The sequence below is a fragment of the Leuciscus leuciscus genome (assembly GCF_965113295.1).
Source record: "Leuciscus leuciscus genome assembly, chromosome: 1".
Taxonomy (NCBI): domain Eukaryota; kingdom Metazoa; phylum Chordata; class Actinopteri; order Cypriniformes; family Leuciscidae; genus Leuciscus; species Leuciscus leuciscus.
The window spans coordinates 78190946-78211622 of NC_138725.1; the positions used below are offsets into that span (position 1 = coordinate 78190946).

At 44.1% G+C, this 20677-nt stretch overlaps 1 protein-coding gene across 7 annotated transcripts in view; it reads left to right on the forward strand.

Annotated features, from left to right (window-relative positions):
- The window catches only part of LOC309509844 (sterile alpha motif domain-containing protein 9-like), a 58040-nt gene that overhangs the window by 31361 nt on the left and 6002 nt on the right, over positions 1-20677 (forward strand). For 2 of the 7 annotated variants that reach the window (XM_082184805.1, XM_082184806.1), the window contains exons 2-3: positions 4632-4725; positions 18736-18830. The gene's annotated coding sequence lies outside the window, so the exon portion shown is untranslated. Of the gene's footprint in view, positions 1-4424; positions 4548-4631; positions 4726-13115; positions 13280-18735; positions 18831-20677 lie in introns of those variants that run through there. The other 5 variants (XM_082184803.1, XM_082184802.1, XM_082184804.1 and 2 more) reach the window with 5 other exon arrangements.

Here is a 20677-nt window from a genome sequence, read left to right on the forward strand (position 1 = left end):
CTACTGTCAAATGTTTCTCGTTGGGTCCTGCAGACCGTGGAAAAAGGGTATTAGATACAATTCTATTAACGCCCACCGCGGTTTATGGGGGTCCTGCCCACAGTGGTGGGCCCCGAGCAGGTTCTGGTTATGGAACAGGAAGTAAACACTCTGTTAGAGAAAGGGGCCATAGAATATGTACCCCCCTCCAACAGGGAAACCGGGTTTTACAACCGGTACTTCATAGTTCCAAAAAAGGACGGGGGATTGCGTCCCATTTTAGATCTTCGAGTTCTGTACGAGTACATGCAGCTCAAGTTCAAAATGTTAACCTTGAGACAAATCGTGCCACAGATCAGGTCCGAGGACTGGTTTGTCACGATAGACCTCAAGGACGCATATTTCCATCCGTCCGTGTCATTGGAAGTTCCTGAGGTTTGCTTTCGGGGGCAAAGCATACCAATATCGAGTTCTTCCATTCGGCCTGGCTTTATCACCCCGCACTTTCACCAAATGCGTGGATGCAGCTCTGGCGCCTCTGCGCCTCCGGGGTATTCGCATCACGAACTACATCGACGATTGGTTGATTTTAGCTCAGTCGCATTAGATGGCGGTTCAACATCGAGATGTTGTTCTCGCCCATATGAAAGAGTTGGGGTTACGGCTGAACGCCAAGAAGAGTGTGCTTTCTCCATTTTAGAGGACCACTTTTTTAGGCGTGGTTTGGGATTCAGTGTCGATGCAGGCGCGCCTGTCATCGCCACACTTCGATTCCATCCTGGCAGCTGTGAGAAGTGTAAAGCTACGCCAGCTACTCACTGTCAAACAGTTCCAGAGACTGTTGGGTCTCATAGCAGCAGCTTCCAACGGGATACCTTTTGGACTGCTGCACATGAGGCCCCTGCAGTGGTGGCTCAGGACCAGAGGGTTTTTCCCCGAGGGGCAACCCATTTCGCACAATCAAGGTCACGCGGTGATGCCTACGTGCCTTGGTTATGTGGAAGAAACCTTGGTTCCTGTCCCAGGGCCCAGTGCTGGGAGCTCCTTGTCGTCGCAAACTGCTAACGACGGATGCTTCCCTCACGGGTTGGGGAGCGATCCTGAGGGTCGCTCATCTCAAGGTCTGTGGGAAGACCATCATCGTTCCTGGCATTCTATAGCCTAGAGATGTTAGCTGTCTTCCGGGCTCTGAGGAGCTTTATCACAGGTCTCAGGGGACACCATGTGTAGTACATACGGACAACACGTCGGTAGTCGCCTATATCAAGGGGGTTTGCGCTGGCATGCCATATCCTCTTGTGGTCCCAGGGGAAGTTGCTGTCACTTAGGGCAGCCTACATCCCCGGGGTCCAGAATATAGGAGCAGACACTCTGTCGAGACAGGGGCCGAGGCCCGGGGAATGGTGGCTCCACCCCCGAGGTGGTGGAGCTGATATGGAAATTATAAGTGGATCTGTTTGCGTCTCGAGAGACGTCTCACTGTCCACTTTGGTTCTCCTTCACGCATCCAGCTCCTCTGGGACTGGATGCTATGGTACAGACGTGGCCGAGGCTACGTCTGTACGCCTTTCCCCCAGTTGCTCTGCTCCCGGGAGTTCTGGAAAGAGTTCGCAGGGACCGGGTTTGCCTGCTTTTTATAGCCCCGCGCTGGCCGGGCAGAGTATGGTTTCCCGATCTTGTGTCCCTCCTCGACGGGCATCCTCTGGAGTTACCCGTCAGGAGGGACCTTCCGTCCCAGGCAGAGGGCTCTATATTTCACCCTCGGCCAGAACTGTGGAACCTGTGGGCTTGGCCTCTGAGGGGGCCCAGCTCATAGAGTCAGGTCTCTCAACCGAGGTTGTTGAGACCATTCTACAGTCCAGAGCTCCCTCCACGAGGAAACTTTATGCCCTGAAGTGGAGAGTATTCACTTCTTGGTGTAGTGACCGTCGGTTGGACCCAGTCCACTGCCCAATTGGTACAGTGCTGGAGTTCCTGCAGGAACGGTTCACTGCAGGTCTGACCCCGTCCACTTTAAAGGTCTATGTGGCGGCCATAGGTGCTTACCACAGTCCTTTGGGTGGAATGTCTGTGGGGAAAGACCCCTTGGTATCTCGTTTCCTTCGTGGCACTTGGAGGTCCTCCTCCCTTTCGAAATCGGACCAGGAGGCGAATAATTTGCTTTGCCCTGTTCGGGCGTTAGACGCGTATGTCCACAGAGCTGCCCTGTGGCGTAAAAGTGACTTTTGCTCCCCTAACAAGGGAGGTCCAGTGTCTAAGCAAAGGATGAGCAAGTGGGTGGTTGAGACTATCTCACTGGCTTATGAGGCGGCTGGACAGCCTTCTCCTTTGGCTGTCCGGTCGCTCTCTACTAGGAGTATGGCGGCCTCTAAGGCCCTTATATCAGGAGTATCGTTACAGGACGTCTGTGATGCGGCAGGCTGGTCCTCACCGCACACCTTCGTCAGGTTCTACTCTCTGGATTTAGACTCTACTCCAGGGTCTCATGTTTTGTCTTCTTAGTGCTGCTCACATGATTACACACAGGACAGACATTTGTAGCTATGGAGGCGTTGGTATAGACGTTCCCATAGCGTCAGTTTTCGACGCAACGGGAGTTCCCTTGAAAGGGAACGCCTCGGTTACGACTGTAACCTCGGTTCCCTGAAGAGGGAACGAGCGTTGCGTCGCCTTGCCATATCTCCTTCATGCCTGTCAGCGCGACTTCAGACTTTACGAAGCTTTCGTTTTCTGTTTCGGGCCGGCTTTTATAGCTTCCTGGTACGTGACGTCACCCGCCTCTGACGTTCCGCCACACCATTGGACTGATTTTACATGTGCTTCAAGACGTCATCACGCAAAGCGTTCCCATAGCGTCAGTTTTCGACGCAACGCTCGTTCCCTCTTCAGGGAACCGAGGTTACAGTCGTAACCGAGGCGTTTCGTGACTATAAAAAATTTACACCTTTTGTTATGAATTGTTATGTGCGTGAATCATGTTTGTGAGCGATGACAAGGCTAGATAATCCGTGAATACTCAGTGTTTCTCCGACAAAGCTATCATATGACTTTAGAAAACTTCAAATACAGTTTGCAAGTGGTGTGAACTGCTATGATACTATTGGTTTGAAACCACAAGTACATGATGACAGTTTCATTTTTGTGTGAGCTATTCCTTCAATGTCTCTAACATAAAACCAACTGTTCGACATTACAGCCTATTACGCTTTCGAAAAAAAAATATTTTCATGACAAACTTGGTAATTATCCTGTATTGTGCTCATAACTTAAGTCATCCACTTTTATATGTAGGCATTTTTTAACAAAACATGGTAAACTATTAACTTGAACTATGAAGATGTCTCTCCTGCAGATGTACAGTGCATATACGGCACTGAGACATGAAATGCTGCCATTTTGCCGTTTTATTCCAGATTGAGCATGTTACATGTTTTTTAATGTTCAGTATATTTTAAATGGCACATTTTGAGGGAAGTTTATGAAAATGCAATGATGCCTTTTTACATGTAGTGTTAATAAAAGCTGCTATTGTGCAATGCCAAGTGAGTTTTTACCATCCTCGGGAATAGATATGAGTGCAAATAGCCAACCATATTCACTCCACCCACCAAACTTTAGTATAAATTACATGTTAGTTCTATTTACACTTTGTGTATAATGTAATTGTGGAGAACCAGTACGCATTACCTCATTGCAATTCACTAGTAAAGTAAAACAGAATGATTAGCACAAAACATTGATCCTGAAAATACACAGAGCTTATTAGCCAGGACATTTTTAAAGTGGTTAGATACATAGTGTTTACACAAAACGTAATTTTTAACTTTTATCTGTGCGTTTTCATTTCGGAGGTTATAATCCATTATTGCAATATTTCTGCATATTCGCCATTAGAAAGCCTGAAATACCGTCAGGTGTGTGTGGGAATACATATTTAATATGGATCCTATTCAAGATCAGAAGTCAATTCCCCATTGCATCACATGAGGAACTAAAGTGCTGTACATTGTGAGCATCAATTTAATGATCCGGTTAAACAGTGAATCCATTATGCACAATATTAACCTGGAAAACCATGTTTTGGTGATAATGTCATGATAATGTCATAAATGTCATGATTAGGACTGCACACATTTGAAAGCTGAGAAATGACTGTGATGAAAACTGTTATGTTACATGCACTTACTATAGTAATAACAGTAAATTATGCATAGGTAGCCTAATCCTAACCCTAGTAGGCCTGCAAAATATTACACTGTAAAATAAAGTGTAACCAAAACTTCTAAATCAACAAAAAGGCAAACAATGCTTTATGGTTGGGTGTTTTTTTTTTTTTTTTTTTTACATTTTACTATGTTCAGTGTTCTGTTCGGTCACTAATATTTATTTTATCTTTATTATTGTAAATTGTTGTTTATATATAAATATTGAATAGCCCGTTCAGGAAACGCTTCCTTTCATTCTCAGGAAATCGAAACTTAAGACCGTTGTTTCCGTGCCGGATATATTAGCTGGTTGTGGCGATACCACACAGTGATAACTGCACTCTCTCGCTCTTCGTTTATTGGGTAAACCTTGTGAAATGATTTAACAACTTTGAATGATGTATTCTATTTACACTGGTATTACACATTGCTTTACATTGTTCAAAGGTTTGTCCCTTTGGAAGATTCGTCTTTTATGGATGCGGCTGAGGAGGCGGCTGAACTCCGGTCAGTGCTGGAGAGACTCGACAACTGTGAGTTTGTTTGTTTGTTTGTTTGTTTAATCCCAAAATATATCCTAAAATCCAGTTTAGCAAGCTTCGTTTTTTGTAACTGAAGAACAGGCTTATTGTGGAGGGGTGCATCATTTGGGGGCTGTTCGCGAGGGGAGTGACTTTTTAGGGGCTACAGCGTTCCAGTTCAAACTTGTTAGCCTAGATTTTTCAGGGGAAATAAAAGGGATTTCTATCTTGTTGCAATGTCGACTTTCGTGATTGGCCATAATATTATCTGCAGGTTACAGCACACTGTTAAACCTTGCTGTAAAAAACGGCCAAATTCTGACAGTAAAATGTTCCCTTACAACAACAAAAAATCCTATAGGAATCCAGAAATCCTGGAATCCTGTGCAGGATCCTGCAGGAATCATGCAAGACAGAATGAAAATCCCATAGGACAGGGTACATTCCTGCAGTATTTTTTTTATTTACTGTCCTGTAGGTTTGTCCACATACTGTAGGATTGCTTTATATATATATATATATATATATATATATATATATATATATATATATATATATACCTGTATGAATCCTCTGTAGGTTTGTCAAGTCATTATTAGTGATAACATGAATATAATACAACAAAGTTTGTTTCTAGAAGAAAATTGCGTCATCGTCCACCTTAAGTAAAGCAGATCATTAATATTGTTGAATATTAAATGTCCCCAACTAAGCAAGCCAAAAGCCAAGGCAACAGTGGCAAGGAACCAAAGACAGAATGGAGAAAAAAACCTTGGGAGAACCCAGGCTTAGTTTGTCCACTGACATGTCCTGCAGGATTGCATAACATCCTACAAAAATTGAAAGAGCCCTGCAGGATTCAAAATGTAGATTGATTTATTGATTGATTAAATAAAAAAATTCATAAATAAACTTAATTGGTGCAATCTATTAAGGATTTCCAACATTTATTACCTTCACTAACTTACTAGCTAGCTAGCATACCGACTATATATAGGCAGTTATAAGTGCCTGTTTTTAGTCATATAGCTTTCTGTAAGTGTTCGTTTTGGATAAATCTGCAGTAATTTTCATCATACATGAGATCCTGCTGGACAAGTTCTATTGTAGTTCCCTAAAATACGGACATTTGTAACTCCTTATATAATGTACTACTAACAAAAATATAATAAGAGTATTTCATTGACTGCTGAATATCTAAACACAAATGAGTGCTACATAGTTAATAGCACTTTTATTTTGCAGAATGCATTTGAAACTGTATTGTAGAATTCTCCCCTCAATCATTTTAAAACAGTTTATACCACATATAAACTTTTTATTCAGTATTTGTCCATATTTAAGAAAACATTGCAAAAACTAATAACCTACTATACTGTAAGTCTTACGATACAAGCTGATACATCTTGAATAAATCATCCAGAATACATCCTGATGGTCTTACAACCGGTGAACCCAGGAAGACTACATTTGTTTTAATTACACAGTATTTGGCAAGTTTGTACCCATGTAACATCTGCTCAGTCCTTGCTTAGTTGATTAATATTATTGCTGTTTATGCTTGTCAAAAGTCTTGATACTTTGTATCAAACCATATTGTTGTCAATTGCCGACATACACCTAGTAAAATTCCATGCATGTAGTCAAAAGCAAATCGTTATATGATATAAAAAAATGTTAAAAGCATTAAAGGTTGAATCTTCACTTTGTGAACTGTATACCCTAGTGAAACCATTCCCCTTGGCAACAACTTCTCTTAAAACACCAGTTACATCCATGTTCACCATTAAATTGTTTTATATTTTGGACAGTGCAGCGGGTATCTGAGTCGCACACACAGACAAGATTAAACAAACGAACATTCAAGCTTTTTCCACTGTGCATTACTGTTAGACCTTCTGCTTTAGCTGAACACACTCATCAACGAATGGCTGCATAAAAGAGTTAATTTTGGGCTTAGAAGCACCAAACCACAAACCAGCCAGCAGCACATGCCTGCTTCTCATATCTGGGGGAAGTTTGTTGATTATTATTTGGATTGGCCAAATGTGGAAGGGACATGATTTAAAAATGGGGATACCATCAACAGTCCATGTAAGTGAAAGGTTCAACTGGTCTGGATCATTCAAGGCATCTACAGATTTATACATGGCGCCATCAAATATATCTTGGACACTATTTTACCTGAAGTGGTTTGCTCTGATGATCGGTTCTGTGAACGGCCACTGATAGAAAAGCATTAGCTGTACTTTTAGACCTGACCAGGCTTTTTTACAGTAAAATACTGTCAACACTGTTGCTGTTATGAATCTTTAACAGTTGACATGTTACCATGGAAATGGTACTTAAAATTATTTTCGCGGGCCCCTCCCCTAATGGATGGTGTCAGTGTTATGGTTTAGAAGGAGAGAACCCAATCGCAGACCATTTGCAGACATCTCTAGGGTTTATTACAGAAAAAACAGGGAAAACAAAACCCACGAGGGGGCAAAACAAGACAGGATTGACAAACAAGACTAGACTAAGACTGACAGAAAACTGAACAATAAACTAACAGCTAAGACAGGATCAAAACACTTCACAAGACTTCTCAACAGGTTACTCACAAATGAATCTTCACATAAAGATTGGCAATGAACCGGCACAGGACAGCAAACACAAGGGGATTAAATAGGGAGAAACTAATGAGGGAAACAGATGACGGCGATGATACAATAATGATAACAAGATGAGATCACAAGGGGGCGGGGTTACATGACGAGACAACGCAAGCACACAGCCAAACAAATGGCCATGTGCTTACACACAAAACATGGGCCTGTCATGATCCTGCCTCAAGACCAGGGAAAATCAGAGACAAGAAGGCAGAATCATGACAGTCAGGTTTCATATTACAAAATGTATTTTAACTACTTTATAATAAAAACCTTTTTTTAATCTTGACAAAACTAATATGGTCGGAAAGGTCTCTGAGAGAGCACTCTGCCAAGGGAAAGACACGGGGTCGCCACAGGGAGTCGTACCGTGGAAGAATACACATATGGGATTGCCGTAGGGATCACAACATATGGGGCCCAGCCTAGCACAGGTTTCACCAATGCATACGAGTGTTAGGCCTGGCATCGGACGCTCTGCCACGTCCGCCTGCCGGAGGGAAGAACTCACCTGGAGCAGAAATGATGCACGTATCCGGTCCATAGGAGGGGAATGGCGCAACAAGCCGACACTTCGAGTGAGGCCTATGGTGTTGCCTGACTATGGGAAGCAAGCACATGGGAGGCTACTGGCTTGACACGAAAGCTATAAAACCTAGCGAACCTAGTGTTGGGTGTCTAACTTCAGAGCGCAAGCGTGCCTCGTAGAGAGTGCTCTCGCAGAGGGTGCTCTCGCAGAAGTGATGGTGTCTACGACAGCTTGTGGTAGATCACCTAAGTCCTCCGCGTCCTGTCCAGGGACCAGACATGGAGTTTCCAGAGGTCTGGACGCGGGTGCCATACGGTGCCCCGTCTCTGAGAGAGGAGGTCCTCCCTGAGAGGAATGGGCCAGGGAGCTGTTGTCGAGAGGAGCATCAGTTCGGGGAACCAGGTCCGGTTGGGCCAAAAAGAGGCAACTATTAAGACCTGCTCCTCTTCCTCCCTGACTTTGCACAGACTATGCGAGAAGGCTGACTGGGGGAAATGCATACTTGCATAGGCCCCAGGGCCAGCTGTGCGCCAGTGCATCCATGTCGAGGGTGCCCTCGGTCAGGGAGTAGAACAACCGGCAATGGGACAGGTCCGGAGAGGCAAACAGATCTATCTGTGTCTCAGGCTGTCGTGAGAGCTTGTCGACTGCATGAGTGAGCAGGCCGGGGATATAAGTGGCACGAAGCAACCTCAGATGCTTCTGACTCAATAGGAGGAGATGGCAGGCGAGTTGTGACATGCGACAGGAGCACAGACCACCTTGGTAGTTAATTTACGCAACAGTCGAAAGAGCTGTCTGTACGGACCAGTACATTCTTGCCGAGCAGCGGCTTGCTCAGGTGGATCAGAGCAAGGTGTACTGCTAACCTGCTGGACTAACCGATTGCCGAGAGTTGCCGCATACAGGGGGGGAGGAGCTGAAAATGGTGATGTGAAGTCACACACTTTCTGCATCCAGTAGTGACCACACACGCTGTGCAAACTTTACCACAGCTGAAGTAAAATAAATACAATATTTGTCAAATACACAGACGTTACAGATACGTTTCCTTCGGATGAGACGTAAAACCGAGGTCCTGACTCTCTGTGGTCATTAAAAATCCCAGGATGTCTTTCGAAAGAGTAGGGGTGTAACCCCGGCAGCCTGGCCAAATTTGCCCATTGGCCTCTGTCCATCATGGCCTCCTAATCATCCTCATATACTGATTGGCTTCATCACTGTCTCCTCTCCGCCAGTAAGCTGGTGTGTGGTGGGCGTTCTGGCGCAATATGGCTGTCGTCGCATCATCCAAGTGGATGCTGCACATTGGTGGTGGTTGAGGAGATCCCCCCCTTCTATGTAAAGCGCTTTGAGTGCCGAGAAAAGCGCTATATAAATGTAATGAATTATTATTATTATTATTTAACTTTGTGTACTGCTAAATACAGCATCTGTTTGTATAAGAATGAAGTTCAACATAAGCCTATACTATTTAAATACCAATGTGGGGTCTACCTTTTTTATCAGTGTATTTTGTCATAAACATGACACAATATAACATCGCGACTACATGAAAAGAGCTTTTACTCTTATAAAAACAGATTTGTGAGTATTAGTGGAACTGAAGGTTTCAGAATAAACAGGAAACACACGTGATCATTGTCATGCGCTGAATCTGGACAATCGTGAAACAGTTGTGTCATCATCAGAGCTTGTGAGCCGCTCTGTAGAAGCTGCGCTGGCTGAGTCCTGCGGCTGCTCTCGAATCGCTCTCGTGGTACTTTGATGGCATACGTCACAGTCACGTGGCTTTAGCGCTGTCTCAAGTCGGACAAAACATGCTCTGGTTCTGCCAGAGGTGGCTGCATCAGAGCCAAATAGTGCATTTCAAAATTATTTTATTTTATCAGCAAATCAGTTTTGAAAATGACCAATACCGATAACCATAAAAATGCTTAATATCGGCTAAGATAATCGGTCGTTTAAACCTTCTATTGTAATACAGCTGTTTAGTTTAGCTACTTACATCTTATCTTGCACTTTATGATCGTTAACTGAAGCATGTCGTGAAGCGTTGCGCCGGAATTCGCACTCAGCTGGAAGCTTCTGTGAACATAAATCGTGCTATTTTGATTTGATTGGTCATCTCAAACATTTTGACATTGACGAGCAGTGATACAGTCTGCTGAAGCAGCTCAGATGAGAAGGTCGGTTATCGCAGCGATGTGCAATATCATTGCTGCACCAGAGGTAATATTAGGCAATTACACAACCTTCACTATATATGTCACCATTCTGTTTAGTTTTGTTTTCATGGACTTTTATTCGTTGTCAATCATCACGTGTTTTGTTGTCTTTGTTTTCTCGCCACAATATCATTCACCATGGACACTAATCATCACCACCATGTATTTAAGTTCCTCCTTTTCATTAAGTTGTTGTCGGTTATTGTTTGTGCATAGCACTCTGTCTCGCATGTTGGTTGTTTGTTCTAAATACTATTTAATCTTATGTTATCTAAATCCTCACCTTATCTTCTATGAAACCTAGCATTACAATATACACCTCGAAAAATTACAGAGGGGTCGGACCTCAGGGACCTCAATGGTGGGTACGGCCCTGGTGGCAGGTAATTGTGACATAGTTGACTTGACTCCTTGATGTCCAACCATCGCACGTGAGAGGGCCACTCTGTCCGCTGACTGTAGGGACAGAGTAATGTTTCTCTTCACTTCATTGTACAGTCTTGGGATAATCTCTTCGCTTATTCGTTTGTGGCTAGGAATGGAATAACGAGGCTCCAGCACATTCAACATGTCACAGAATCCGTCATTTTCGACAGTGCTGTATGCCCTTATATTTTTGCAAATTTGCAATTGATTCAGTGATCTTTTGTGCACAAGGTAATTTGTGAGGAATTTTGATTGTGAATGCATTTAAAATGTTGGGTTGTCTGTTCGGCTGTGGGGGTGTTGAAACCTGCATGTCCGGGAGATGTCTCATCAAATGGTTCCACAGATTTGTAGTATTACTACAGCATTTCACCTCAGCATTGCAAATCATGCATATTGCTTTGTTCTTGTCAACAGTATCTTTGTCGCCGTGCTTGCGAAATCTAAAACGCTTCCAGTGTTTTAATTCTACAATATATGGTGTAAAAACGTCTAAATGCTGCCCTCTTCAGGTTAAACGGTGGCTACTGCAGTTGAATTTTCCTATTGGAACTTGTGGTACCCTCTGACGTCAGAGGGCACCAGCTAACCACGCCCTTGCCTACAGAGAGACGCGTCTCAGATGCACGCCCCCCCTCCGCTGGGCTCTGCCTACTTTTCCAGCATTTTTCAAATATTGCCAGTGGGTGGAGTCAGGCTCTGACCAGGGGTTTAGTTACCCTTTAAAGAGCCTACCACTTCAGGCACTGCCTATGCAGAGCGCGGGCCTCAAGAAAATGACTCTCCCAAGTGAGAGGAGGCCAACTAGACTGTATACTGTAACGAATTAGCTCAAAGAGGAAATATGAATTATTAATTTTAACTTGTTATGATTAATTATGCATATTTGGATCAGTTAATCTGATTAACTTGATGTAGCTAAATTAATATTACAGTCAATAAATCAGTTCGTCCAGCGAACACTTTTGTATGATTATTCATATGCCGCGTTTCCACTGTCGGCCAAAAGTGGGCGTGCTAGTGCCTGCTGGGGCCAGTCGCATTTCCACTGTCTCTTCCGGGGCTTGATCGGGCCTCGTCGGGGCTTCCTCTGAGCCAACGGCCAGGGTTTTTTGGTACAAATACCCTGGTCCAAAGCGGGCCAACTCAAGCTTAAGGAGTGGTCATGAACAGAGGCGGAGTTTACCTGAGTCGGGAGACGGCAGCTCCGGATGATTCCATATACCAGCTAACATCAGCATTAAAGAATTTTAAGTCAAGTCAAGTCTTCCTTTATTTATATAGCGCTTTTTACAATACGGATTGTTTTAAAGCAGCTTTACAGAGATAACAGGAAAAAAATGCAACAAAGTTTGTTCCTAGAAGAAAATAGCGTCACAGTCCAGCTTAAGTAAGTTCAGTAATGGTTCATTTTTGTTGTAAAAAAATAATTTAATTAATTTAAATATATAGCCGCTCTGGAGAAAACGCGATTTCAATGCAGGCAGATCAGTAATATTGTTGAATATTAAATTAAATGTCCCCAAATAACCAAGCCAAAAGCCAAAGATGACAGTGGCAAGGAACCAAAACTCCATCAGGTGACAGAATGGAGAAAAAACCTTGGGAGAACCCAGGCTCAGTTGGGGGGCCAGTTCTGCTCTGGCCTATGAACGAACAGTGAATGAGTATGATTCAGGCAGCATTATATGTCAGAAGTCAGATTGGATTGGAACATTCAGAATATTATCCAGTTCCATCTGGTTGAAGGTCGGAGTCATCATGCCAGTATGGAGATGGGTTTGTTGAGGAGCAGTGCTTATGGCTGTCGTGTCAATGAGGCCTTCACAGGGGAGAGTCTAGTTGACACAACCTCTGCTGACATTTAAGGGAAAAGTTGTGGTCGTGTCTACGCGCAGGTCCTCCATCTTATCTGGATACGGCCCGGATACGGCTGACTACATCATGCGTTGTGGTCGTGTCTAGGCACAGGTTGTGTCTAGAAGCAGGTCCTCCATCTTATCTGGAAATGGCCCGAATACGGCTGACTACATCATGTTTTGTGGTCGTGTCTACGCGCAGGTCCACCATCTGTTCTGGATACGGTACAGATCTGGCTGACTACATCATGCATTGTGGTCGTGTCTAGGCGCAGGTCCATCATCTGATCTGGATACGGCCCGGATCCGGCTGCTTACGCTAAACCTCGGAATAAACAGAAAGACTAACATTAGCGTAGATGCCATTCTTCTTATGATGTAGCAAGTACATTGGGTGTTATAGGAAGTGTTCCCGGTTCCGGCTGACCTAATTTATGCAGCCTAAAAATCATTTAACTGATTTGAATAATAGAAATGTAAAATGTTCTATGTGTATTCCAGGTTAAAGAGATGTGTTTTTAGTCTAGATTTAAACTGACAGAGTGTGTCTGCTTCTCGAACAATGCTAGAAAGACTGTTCCAGAGTTTAGGTGCTAAATAGGAAAAGGATCTACCGCCAGCAGTTGATTTTGATATTCTAGGTATTATCAACTGGCCAGAATTTTGAGCTTGTAATAGACGTGAAGGATTATAATGCTTTAAGAGCATATGTCGTAATTTAGGTGTATTTTTAAGATGAAAGAATGCGGTTTTACAGATGTTAGAAACGTGGCTTTCAAATGAAAGATTGGTATCAAAGAGCACACCCAGGTTCCTAACTGATGACAAAGACTTGACAGAGCAGCCATCAAGTGTTAGACAGTATTCTAGGTTACTACGTGCGAAGGTTCCAATAATTAGAAACTCTGTTTTCAGAATTAAGTAGTAGGAAATTACTGGGTTACTACGTGCGAAGGGTCCAATAATTAGAAACTCTGTTTTCAGAATTAAGTAGTAGGAAATTACTGGTCATCCAATTTTTCATGCATCAGCTATGCATTCCGTTAATTTTGTGAATTGGTAAGTTTCATCAGGGCGCGAAGAAATATAGAGCTGAATGTCATCAGCATAACAGTGAAAACTAATTTCATGGTTCCTATTACTAATGATATCTTCCAAGGGTAGCATGTACAGGATGAAAAGCAAAGGTGCTAGTACTGAGCCTTGGGGTTCTCCAGACTGAACTTGTGATCGATATGACATCTCTTTATTTACTGCTACAAACTAATAACGGTCAGATAAGTATGATTTAAACCAAGCTAATGCAATTCCATTAATGCCAACATATTTTTCGAGTCTATTTAAAAGAATGTTGTGGTCGATGGTATCAAATGCAACATTAAGATAGAGTAACACTAACAGAGAGATACAACCACGATCGGATGTTAAGAGTAAATCATTTGTGACTCTAATGAGAGCTGTCTCAGTACTATGATACGGTCTAAGTCCTGACGGGAAATCCTCGCAGATACCATTTCTTTCTAAAAAGGACCAAAATTGTGAGGAGACTGCCTTTTCTAGTATTTTTGACAGAAAGGGTAGATTTGAGATCGGCCTGTAATTGACACATTTTCTACGATCAAGTCGCGTTTTTTTAATAAGAGGTTTAATAATAGCCATCTTAAAAGTTTTCGGTACATATCCTAATGACAAAGATGAATTAATAATTTTAACAAGAGGATCCATGACTTCTGGAAGCATCTATTTCAGTAGCTTAGTCAGTATAGGGTCTAACCTACATGTTGTTGATTTGGATGATTTAAAGATGGAAAAAAGGATGGATATCCCACATATACACTGATCAGCCACAACATTAAAACCACCTGCCTAATATCGTGTAGGTCCCCCTTGTGTTGTCAAACCAGCTTTAATGCATTAAGGCATGGACTTTCCCAGCAGATCATTGCTCAGATCATAACAATGCTTCTGTCAGCCTGTCCTCTTCCCATAGTGCATCCTGCTTCCATCTCTTCCCCAGGTAAGCGATGAACAAACACCCAGCCATCCACCTTATCTAAAAGAAATCAGACCAGGCAACCTTCTTCCATTGCTCAGTGGTCTAGTTCTGATGCCCATTTGTATTACATTTTTCAACAATTTGAGTAACAGTACCTCTTCTGTGTGATCGGAACAGACAGGCAAGCTTTTGCTCCCCACACAGTAAGCCTTGGGTGCCCATGAACCTGACTCTGGATCACTTGTTGTCTTTCCTTGCACCAACTTTGGTAGGTACTAACCACGGGACACCCCACAAGACTTGCCATTTTGGAGATGCTCTGACCAGTCATCTTGCCATCACTATTTGGCCCTTGTCAAAGTCACTCAGATCTTTTCGCTTGCCCATTAATTTTTTTATTTTTTTGTGATCAACTTTTTATTGTCTTTAGAAATAACATCCATTCAAACAAACAGACAGGGAAGGGGAGAAACAGACATATTATCAATCATTTAACAATATGAAAGAAGGAGGGGAAAAAAGAAATAAAACTTTATATAGTCATTCCTTTATATAGTCCAATATGTTGAAGAAAATCCTTGCCATGCATCAATGGTAATAGGTTTAGCCTTGTTGATTCCTGCTGTTGTACATTCACAAGTCACTATTTAATGGAGGCTATGAATCCAATATGTTTTTGAACACATGTGCGGAGTAAACCAGTTCCCTTTCGTGGTCACTACGAGTTACGTCGTGACGACGAATGGGGTTTCACTTAGAAAGCCTCTCACCTTCGAGTATTACAAAACGAGCCAATGGCAAGGAAATGCCATGGGTCTGCGGAATTTGCATAGCGTAACTCTGCCCAACCTCGTGGGTATATAAGGAAGTACACTGGCAACATGCAGGTATGTTTTCGCTTCAGAGCGAAGATAATTCTTCATTCCACAAGCCACTCTTGAGATCTTCATTCTCTTCACTCTTCGAGGCGAGCTTCTCTCCAGGTGTTGGTTTAACGGTGATTTCCAGCGAGTGCACATTGCCTGCTGATCTGTGCAGTGATCTGCCAGTGTGTGTTTCTCCCTGGTCGCTTCAACACTCTGCAGAGTTTTTTCCTCTCACAAAAGAGCTTGCGCGTGGCACGTCTTTTTAAAGATGTCTCGCCTGTGCACTTCTGGTTGCTGTCGGACTGTTTCCGAGTTTGATAGGCACAATTGCTGCCTTGCGTGTTTGGGCGTAGATCAAGCTAAGGCAGCCTTTGTGTATGGGAGAGTCCCTCATCCACATCCTCGAGAGGTGGTACTTTGGCTGGTGGACAGGGTGACCTGAGGGTGACGATATGGAATAAAGCGCCGACTATTCCACGCTCCACACCCCCGTCTAGCATGCCGCAACCTGCGGGCGTCCTCCAGAGCTGTTCTGAGCGCTCGTGACAAGACGATTGGTTTTTAAGCACCCCTCCAAAGCCGACTCTCGTCGCGAACTCCTATAGAGCTGCGGGGCAGGCAGCCGCTACTTTGCATTCCATGGCCATCCAGTAGGTCTATCAGGCACAGATGCTCAGGAACATGCACGAGGGCAGGACTGACCCAGGGCTCTTTGATTAGCTGCATGCTGCCACCGGCCTCGCTCTCCGAGCGACGAAGACGAGGCAGGTTTGAATACCCTACCACCACCGGTGGTGGCTACCATCACTTCCGCTAGAGCATCGTCCACAAGACATGCCTACTCGTTGAAGTGGAACCTCTTCATCACCTGGTGCTCTTCTCGGCGATCAGTGTCGTGCTTTCCTTCCTGCAAGAAGGGTTGGAGCGAAGACTGTCTCCCTCCACACTCAAAGTGTATGTTGCCGCTATCGCTGCACATCACAACGCAGTTGAAGGTAAGTCCGTGGGGAAGCACAACCTGGTCATCAGGTTCCTGAGAGGAGCGAGGAGACTGAATCTGCCTCGCCATCCTCTCGTACCCTCTTGAGACCTCTCAGTGGTTCTAAACGCCCTGCAGAGTGCTCCCTTTGAGCCTCTGCAATCTTGGTTGCATTGGCCTCCATCAAGAGGGTAGGGGACCTGCAGGCATTTTCGGTTGACGAAGCGTGCCTGGAGTTCGGGCCGGCCTATTCTCACATGATCCTGAGACCCCGGCCTGGATACGTGCCCAAGGTTCCCACCACTCCCTTTCGAGACCAGATGGTGAACCTGCAAGCGCTGCCCTTGGAGGAGGCAGACCCAGCCTTGGCACTGCTCTGTCCAGTACACACCCTCCATGCTTACGTAGACAGCTCTTTGTCTGTTATGGTGGGAAGCTGAAGGGAAAGGCTCTCTCCAAGCGAAGGTTGTCTCACTGGATAGTGGACGCCATTGCTTTGGCACACCAGCAGCAAGGTCGACCATGCCCCCTTGGTTAGAAGGCACACTCCACCCGGAGTGTGGCTTGCTCTTGGGCTCTAGCGCATGGCGCCTCGCTATCAGACATCTGCAGAGCTGCAGGCTGGGCGACACCCAACACATTCGCGAGATTCTACAATCTCCGAGTAGAGCCAATGTCCTCTCGTGTACTCGCTTCAACTAGCCGGTACTAGGATCTGCTCAGGGATCTTTGCTTGCTCGCCATTCCACTCCTCGGATCTGGATATGTGCGATATTCCCCTCAGGTGAGCTTCCCCGAGAAGCCCTGAGTTCCTCCAGCGCCGTTGACATCCAACGCCAGAGTTATGCCACCGGCAGCTTTCGTGTTGGCTTGGTGCTTCCATGTGCATGGTTCCCCCCTTGGGCGACCCCCACATGTGCATTTCCACTGTAAGCCTCTCTGAGCATGTGTCTTTCCCTTGGCAAGCCACCTTGCCACCCCTGGGGTTGAGGCAGGGAGCTCAGACTTACGCAGGGCACTGGAAGACAGCCGAGGTTGCGTGATTAGACTGGGAACCCCATTCATCGTCACGACGTAACTCGTAGTGACCACGAAAGGGAACGTTACGTCTCCCTGCCACTTCCGCTGTGCCGCTAGAATGCCTGAGTTCAGTCTCGACTCCTCAGCGAAGAAACATATCTGCATGTTGCCAGCATACTTCCTTATATACCCACGAGGTGGGACGGAGTTACGCTATGCAAATTCCGCAGACCCATGGCATTTCCTTGCCATTGGCACGTTTTGTAATAACGTTCCTTCTCAGGGAACGAGGGTTACATACGTAACCGAGACGTTCTGTATTATTGTCTTCTTTGCAGCTGTAAACCCAGCAAACAAATTCCGTTTTGCAATGAACTTATACAGGAGTCAGAATCATCATTGAGAAAACATAAACCTGGATTGGGCATGTATTCAATTTGTAGTAAGGAGGACAAAACCAAGTTTACATTAGCCCATAGGTTGACAACAATTGGACACTCCCAAAACATATGAAGAAAAAGTACCTGATGATACAGTGTTACAGATATGGCAGTTATAGGTTGATTGCAGTTTCATTTTGAACCTCTTGTAAGGGGTTATGGATGCTCTATGGATGACTTTGAAATGGATAAGACAATGAGCCAAGTTTTTAGAAGTTAACCCTCTGGGGTCTGAGCTGTTTTCTGGCCCTGGAGGTGTTCTGACATGCTCTGACATTTGTGCTTATTTCTGTTACTTGTGACATTTTCATGGCTAAAGTCTGATTACACTGTATTTAGCACAAACGACTATAATGCGTTAAGAGCTCGTGCAAGTACTAGAGATTTAAACCATTTAGTGTTTTGTAAGTATTCAGCAATATTTTAAAATGTATACAATGTTTAATAGGGAGCCAATGCAGTGTTGACAGAACTGGGCTAATATGGTCATACTTCCTGGTTCTGATAAGAACTCGAGCTGCTGCATTTTGGACCAGCTGCAGTTTATTTATTAACCGTGCAGGGCAATCACCCATAATAGCATTACAATGAATCTAGCCTCGATGTCATGAACACATTAACTAATTGTTCCGCATTTGTCATTGAGAGCATATGACATAATTTAGATATATTTTTAAGATGGAAAAATTTGGTTTTACAGATACTAGAGACGTGACTTTCAAATGAAAGATTGGTATCAAAGAGCACACCCAGGTTCCTAACCCGACGACGAAGACTTGACAGAGCAGCCATCAAGTGTTAGACAGTGTACTAGGTACGTTTTTTGTCCAATAATTAGAATCCCTGTTTTTCAGAATAAAGTAGTAGGAAATTACTAGTCATCCAGTTTTTTATATCAGCTATGCATTCTGTTAATTTTGTGAATTGATAAGTTTCGTCTGGGCGTGAAGAAATATAGCTGAGTATCATCAGCATAACAGTGAAAACTAATGCCATGCTTCCTAATGATATCTCCTAAGGGTAGCATGTACAGAGTGAACAGCAACGGTCCTAGTACTGAGCCTTGTGGTACGCCATACTGAACTTGTGATCGATAAGACATCTCTTTACTGCTACAAACTGATAACGGTAAGATAAGTATGATTTAAACCATGCTAATGCAATTCCACTAATGCCAACATAATTTTCGACTCTATTTAAAAGAATGTTGTGGTCGATAGTATCAAATGCAGCACTAAGATTGAGTAACACTAAGGGCGTTTTTCCACTGGGTTCGTTTGCTGCGGTCCGAACCCGAGTGCGCTAGTTCCCGGCGCCCCCCGCAGCGTTGGTCTGGTTTCACACTCAATTAGTTGTATCGAACCCAGGTGCGTTTTGCAGTGATCTTACGTCATCGCAAACGCAATCAAACAATGATATCGACAGCGATACGCATGCGCGGGATACTATTCTTCCTGAACAAGCGCGCACCCGAGTCCGTGTTGCTTGCACATTAACGCGAACCGCACCACGGTTCGGGAGCAAACGAGCTCAGACCACCTCCTCCAGGTAGTCTCGGGTTCGGTACTCTAGTGCGCACCCGGGTCCGATGACAGCGTTCACATTAGCGATTTTTCATGCGAACCGTGCCCCAGTCCGCACTAAACTGCCAGTGTGAAAGCGCCCTAATAGAGAGATACAACCACGATCGGATGATAAAAGCAAATCATTTGTTACTCTAATGAGAGCTGTCTCAGTACTATGGTGCGGTCTAAATCCTGACTGAAAATCCTCGCAAATATAATTTCTTTCTAAAAAGGAACATAGTTGTGAGGATACTGCCTTTTCTAGTATCTTTGACAGAAAAGGTAGATTCGAGATCGGCCTGTAATTGACTAATTTGCTTTTTTTAACAAGCGGTTTAATCATAGCCAGCTTAACAGTTCTTGGTACGTATCCTAATGACAAAGATGAATTAATGATATTAAGAAGAGGATCTATGACCTCTGCCAGCATCGCTTTCAATAGCTTAGTCGGTATAGGGTCTAACTGTAATGCGTGGAGAGAAAGATGACCCAGGAGCGAAATGCAGCAATACAGTCTTTAATGAACAGAAAAGAAGTCCAGAGGTAAGAACAGAATTCTTCAGTATACTATAATGACAACGAAAATCTTCCGGTGAAACAGCAGCCTGGTAAATAACATAAATCCTCCGTGTAGGCAGCGGAGCGTCTCTGGTAGTCGTGGGTACCGTTACGGAAGCCAGCCAGCTCCGGGACCTCCAGGAGATCAGTAAACAACGAGCGCGGTCACAGGTACTCTGTAATTAGCACAGCTTAGTAGCAAAACACTGGTAGCACAATCTCCTTACGTGTTCAGGACAGGACAGGACAGGACAAGACAAGACACGAGAGGATATTACTCAGAGAATTCACACGCATGGCTTCGAAATAATCTGGCAAAGAGACAAGGCAAAGCAGGACTAGAAGAAGCAGTGACAATTAGGGAAAGAGATAACAGGTGTGGGAAGGAAGATGAGGTTAACAAGTAATGAATGGAAAACAGCTGAAGATAATGCGAGAGATGAATGTGCGTAATGACCAATGGGGTAATCAGAGGTGTGTGTGTGTGTGTGTGTGTGTGTGTGTGTGTGTGTGTGTGTGTGTGTGTGTGTGTGTGTGTGTGTGTGTGTGTGACCAGAGGGGGGAGACAGAGTCCAAGATGTCATTGCTCTGCTGCAGAATTTCAACGGCATCAGCATTGATTCCATGTGAAAATATTAGATCTAGAGTATGATTATGACAATGGTCCTGACATGTGTTGTCTAACTCCAATAGAGTTCAGAATGTCTTTAAATGCCAATCCCAATGCATCTTTTTCGTTATCTAGGTTATGCCTATATTTGAATCTATAGCATGTACTTTGTTCATGCAAATGTGAATTTGAAGCATTAGCAATTAACAGATAACTAAATGGATGCACATTTATATGTTTAC